Source organism: Physeter macrocephalus, chromosome 6, assembly GCF_002837175.3.
Source record: "Physeter macrocephalus isolate SW-GA chromosome 6, ASM283717v5, whole genome shotgun sequence".
Lineage (NCBI taxonomy): Eukaryota > Metazoa > Chordata > Mammalia > Artiodactyla > Physeteridae > Physeter > Physeter macrocephalus.
This window is the reverse complement of record NC_041219.1, coordinates 26,937,469-26,943,468: the sequence shown is the minus strand read 5'-3', so window position 1 is coordinate 26,943,468 and position 6,000 is coordinate 26,937,469. Positions and strand designations below refer to the sequence as shown.

Sequence of the window (6,000 nt, the reverse complement as noted above, 5' to 3'; positions counted from 1 at the left end):
AGCCTGCGCGTCCGGAGCCTGTGCTCCGCACCGGGAGAGGCCACAGCAGTGAGAGAGGCCCGGCGTACCGCTAAAAAAAAAAAAAAAAAAAAAAAAAAGAAAAGTGGCCTGTGAGGGAGTGTGGGCCATCCTCCCTCGGGGTGGGGTGTAGTCGTCGTTTCCACACACACACACACACACACACACCCCCCCCACCGCCCCGCTCTGAGAGAGGTAGGAGGGCTGTGTTGAGCCTTGAAGCCTAGGGTGTGGGCCCTGGTGGAGCTGCTGCAGGTGCAGATCTTGGAGGTAGTAGCAAATATTCAGATGAGAACTTTGCAGGCCAAAGTGGAGAAGGGTTGCATGTGAACAGCAGTTGAACATAGGTCAGTCAGTCATGAGAGATGGGCAAGCACCTTTTTTTTTTTTTTAAAACTTTTAATTTTATATTGGAGTATAGCCGATTAACAATGTTGTGATAGTTTCAGGTGCACAGCAAAGTGAGTCAGCCTTTCATATACACGTATCCATTCTCCCCCAGGTTCTGAATTCTTATTTTGATATATTTTTGTGTCTGTCTCTCCATATTTATTGAATCAAGACACCTAATAGTCTAAACTTGCTTAAAATATGTGAATTAATTTTATGTTAGATATTTAATTACATGTTAGATATTTAAAAAGTGTTAGATATTAAAATCTTTTATTCTTTCACTTAATATTGAGTTAATTGTATGATGTCTGTAAACCCAATTTACTTGCTAGTAACTTATCTATAATTAGTTTTGATTGTCTCACTCTCTTATTGACTAGGCTGCTTTTTTTTTTTCTGACTTGACTGCTTTCATGTACCTATTAATAACCACTAACTAAATTTTAGAGTTTTGAAAGTATGCATAAGAAAGCTAAGCATATATAAAGATTGGAAATATATTTAACTTTGTTTCTATGAGCATGCTTTTAAGTTAGCCAGTTTAGGGCCCACATGAATCATGGAATGAGAATTTTGGAGCTAGAAATACCCATGATCTTGTCCTGTCCCTGTAGTTTGTCATTGAAGAAGTTGAGATTAGAGAAATTAAGTGTCTTGATGGGTATCAGAGAGATGGCCAAGAAATATTTGAGACAGTAGAGAGGATATTGAATTAGGACTTGGGAAACCTAAGTTTTAATTGCAACTCTATCGTTAGATAGCATGATGTCAGGTAAGCCACTTGTACTTTCTAGGGCTTCGTTTTCTCATCTATGAAGTGTTACAGTTGGAACACGATTTCTGAGACGTTTTCCAGCTTTTAAATTTTGATTCTAGGTCCTTTTTTTAGGAGTGGTGCACTTAGTAATAATGTAAGTATCTACTACTTATAGTATATCTAACAAATGCCAGGCGCCGATTTAAACATTGTATGCCTACTATATCATTTAATCCTCCCAACAGTTCTGTGAGGCTGACGTTAGTTCTACTTTACAGATGGGAATTTGGGGCTTACAGAGGTTAAGTACTTTTACAAAGCTTCTAAGTGGGTAAACTGGAAGTTGAATGCAGGTCTGTGTGACTCCAACTACTGTTTTCTGAATCAGTATTCCTAGATTTAGATGTACTTTTGTTTTTGGGACGCTTGACAGGCCCTGCTGAAAACAAGAGCCAATTGCATTTAGATAAGTATATGCTTCTCACCCCCCTTCTCTGGCATACTGTACTGTATGTATTGTAGTCTGTGTCACTAGGTTAGGCAGGGAAGACTTAGGATGCGGAAGTATGTTGTGTGCTGGCACTTGAGAAATTTTGGAGTAGGCTGGAATCAGGTGCAACGGTGGGGAATATAGCCTCTTAGAGACACCTTAGAAAGACGAATAGGAATTGCACTCAATTCACCATTAATAATTTAACAACAGAGGTGACTATTTGATGCTTATTAAAATCGTAGATGGCTCTAGGTTAGGCGGAACTGCTCACATTTAAAAAAATAGGAATTATTTTCAGTTGAAAGCTGATGTAAATGAATTAGGGTTAAATGCAGTATATTTGTAAAGAAGCTTACTATTGTACATGGTTTTATGATGGATAGAAAAGCATCTGTGGAGTTACATGGTGGGTCAAGGTCATATTGCAACAGTCTGAGTAAGCCTTCTATATCAGGATTTGATATAGATCGGGATATATTCAGTTTTAAGAATAAGGTGGAGGGCTTCCCTGGTGGCGCAGTGGTTGAGAGTCCGCCTGCCGATGCAGGGGACATGGGTTCGTGCCCCGGTCCGGGAAGATCCCACATGCTGCAGAGCGGCTGGGCCCGTGAGCCATGGCTGCTGAGCCTGTGCGTCCGGAGCCTGTGCTCCGCAATGGAAGAGGCCACAACAGTGAGAGGCCCGCGTACCGCAAAAAAAAAAAAAAAAAAAAAGAAGGTGGAGAAATGAGAAGGAACTCAGAGGACACACACAAAAAAATAATTACCAAAACTGAGTTGTAAACAAGTTTAAAGTTGTTAGATTTATAATGGAGATTAGAACAAAGAGTATTAGTGACCATTTTCAAGGTTGAAGATTGAGAGCAAGCAGGAAAGGACTTAAGAGACAAATTTTATATGAAGTTTGAGGCTGGCTGACAGGAGTTAAGGATTAGGAGTGTAGAATATATAAAGTGAAAAGTAGAAGGTCCTTCCCAGTAATCATTGCTAATAGTTTCTTGTGTATTTTTCCACAAAGTTTTAATGCATATATCCATTAACATTATACAGTATGATCATACTCTTTATATGAATTTGATTTTTTTCACTTAATATAGTTTGGAGAGCTTTCAGTATCAGCACTTTCAGAACTGCTTATTATTTATTTATTTTTAATAACTACATCATATTTTATTATATGAATTATTAAAATTTAATCATTTCTCTATTGAAGGACATTTAGTTTGTTTCCAGTTTTGCTAATAAATGACACTGCAGTGAGCGTGCTTGTATACATATATAGGTGGTCCTTTAATGAATTTGTCCACTGGGTAATTTCCTAGCAGTGAGTCAGAGAGTATGCACATTTTTTGTATTTAGTTACATTCCCACAAACAATGTTTGAGAGTGTTGGTTTTGCAATACTCTTTCCACCAATGAGTATTGTCAAAGAAAAAAAATTTTTTGATTTTACTCAAATACCCTGAAAACCAGATTGGCAGTTTAGTCTTCTAGTCTCTTGTTTAACTTAGAAGGTTAAAAAAGAAACTATGGAAAATAGAATGATGTAAATCTTGGAGTAGTTACATTAATTCTTTTTAATGTAATGAGAAGTACTGTGTGTTAGTTAAACTCAGGGTGTATTTTTATTGTGTCCTTACTAGGAAATTTGATGAATACCTCATTCTTTATAAGGCTCCCATCCTCAGAAAGGTTCCTTTTCTCTCTTGTGGAGAAGATATGACATTATATCTACTGTATCTAATTGTGTCTATTGCTGCATAATAAATCATCCCCAAACTTTGGCTTTGGCTTAAAACCACCATCATTTTATTTGCTCTAGATTCTCTAGATCAGCAGTTTGTGTTCTTCTGCTAGCCTCTCTTGGAGTTACTAATACAGCTGGAGTTATCTGTTGGTTTGTTTGGGGTGATAGTCTAACAGCCTCTCTCAGATTGCTGATAATATTCCTTGGGTCACATGTGTCCAAGGTTAGCCTGGGCTTGTGTGGTGACAGAAGAGTTTCCAGCAATGAGGGAGCAAATCCCATTGTGCACTCTACTTGTATGTTATTTGCTACTCTACCATCAGCCAAGGTAAGTCTCATGGCCAGAGCCCATGTGGGAGAGGATTACACAGGAGAATTGCAAGGGCATTAAAACATAGGTGTGATTCATTGAGAGTCATTACTGTAACAATCTACCACCACTTTCTTCTTCCTTGTATTGGTAAGTGTTACAAGAGGAGTATAAATAAGAGATATAACAGTTTAAAGGAGAGAAAGATTTCTTGTTTAAGGACAGGTTTTATTGATGTCACTTAAGTTAGAAAGACTGATTCCATCAACAGTTGCAGACTGTTGATTTTCCAGATTTTTAATTTCTTCTACATATATTAACTGACATTTTTCTGTAAAGAACTTTTCAGTTTAAACCAGGGCGATTTGGTTGCCATGAATTTCAGCGTATACTGGATAGTCAGGATAAATGCTTAATTCTTTTTCTTTAATTATGAATTTTCAGAATAAGAATCGATACACTACTCTAGTAGTGATCAATGAGGCTTGCTTATTTGTCTTTTGACTTTCTCTTTCCTTGAGGAAAGAGAACTCATGGATTTTTTTTTTTTGCCTTTTGATTTTTTAATTACTCAGAAAAACTTCATTTTTTTATTTAGCTTTCTGACTCTGTGCTTGTGCTTTCAACACTTTCACAACGATTTTATGTTCCTCAGTAAGGAAAGCGTGCTTGTTCCTGTCACGGACACATTTAAAACACACATGGAACCACCGTAGGCCTGGCTGATATGTTTTTTCATTTTAGACAACCTTGTAAGAGCTTTAGGTCTCACAACACAAACTCTTCAAAGTTGGCCTGGGCACATGCCACATGTGGATTTTGGTGCTTTCCCAACCTTCTTGGTATAAAGGTAAACACCAGGGGTTTGGGACAGCCTGGTTTTGTTAGAGGCTGTATTGTAGGATAGCCTACGATGGTGTCTCAAACACTGGACCATCCTGAATGCCTCTAGATACCATCCCCAGAAGAGGAAGAAGCACTCATGGATTTTTAAATATATTTCATGAACTCAAGGATTTATATATATATATTTAGTGGGTTTCAGTCAATTGAAGTCAGTGTGATTTTTTGGTATGCAAATTGTCCCAGCTTTACCTAGTAGAAGTGCCTTCAAGGTGACTTTTGTCATTTTGACAGGACCCTGTTAGTGTTTGATTAACTTCCTTGCTTTGTGGCACAACATGTGCCAGGTTCATCTAGTAAAATTTCTCCTCCAGGCTGGAATCATCCATTTCTCCAAAGAGTCCTGGTTCCTTTTAATGGGGAATGTTATTTAAATACTACTGTCTGGGCACTTAGGGTTCTCATTGCTTCTGTGTTGTCATTGCTTTTAAGCATTTAAGATAAGAACTAGGATATATATATATATATATATATATATATATATATATACACACACACACATGTACATATGGACAGATTTAAAAAGCAAAGCAACATGAGTTCAAATTAAAGTATTTTTTCCTTCTTTGAGTTTATATTTTGAAATTTTATACTGAACATCTTGGCTCTTAACGTTAACATAATTATTTTTTCCTAAAAATATATATAACATAACTTTAAAATAACAATACTAATATTACTGTTAAATAAGCTTACTGAATCAGTTTTACTAATTTTTTTTTAGCAGTTCTTTTTATCCTTATACTATAGCTCGCTAAGGCTATAAAGTCAAAACATTGCGTTCTTAAGACACTTGAAATAATTATCTTCTCTGTGTGGCTATAGCATTAACTTGAGATTCAGTTAGGTTTAAAATTTTAAAAAAATTAAAAAATTGTAACATGAAATTTAGCATTTTTATCATTTTAAAGTATACAGTTTAGTGGCATTAAGTACATTCATATTGTTGTGCAACCATTACAACTATCTATTTCCAGAATGTTTTTATCATTCCCAAACTGAAATTCTGTACCATTAAACAACTCCTTATTCCCCGTACCCCAGCCTTTGGCAACCACTGTTTTACTTTCTGTCTCTATGAATTTGATTATTCTAGGTACTCGTATTAGTGGAGTCATACATATTGGTCCTTCTGTGTCTGGCTTATTTCACTTAGACTAATGCTTCCTGGGTTCATCCTTGTTGTAGCATGTATTAGAATTGCCTTCCTTTGAAAGGCTGAATAATATTCTACTATATGCATATACCACATTTTGTTTATCCATACATCCATTGGTGGACATTTGGGTTGTTTCCACCCTTTAGCTATTGTGAATGCTGCGATGAACATTGGTGTACAGATATCAATTCGAGTTCAGTTAGACTTTAGCTGAGGTTTTA

General features: G+C 36.6%; 1 protein-coding gene and 1 pseudogene across 4 annotated transcripts in view; one reads left to right on the top strand and one right to left on the bottom strand.

Moving 5' to 3' along the window:
- The window catches only part of EEA1 (early endosome antigen 1), a 144,559-nt gene that overhangs the window by 17,072 nt on the left and 121,487 nt on the right, over nucleotides 1-6,000 (top strand). The window lies entirely within an intron of this gene.
- LOC112065885 (60S ribosomal protein L34-like) lies at nucleotides 4,308-4,882 on the bottom strand (annotated as a pseudogene).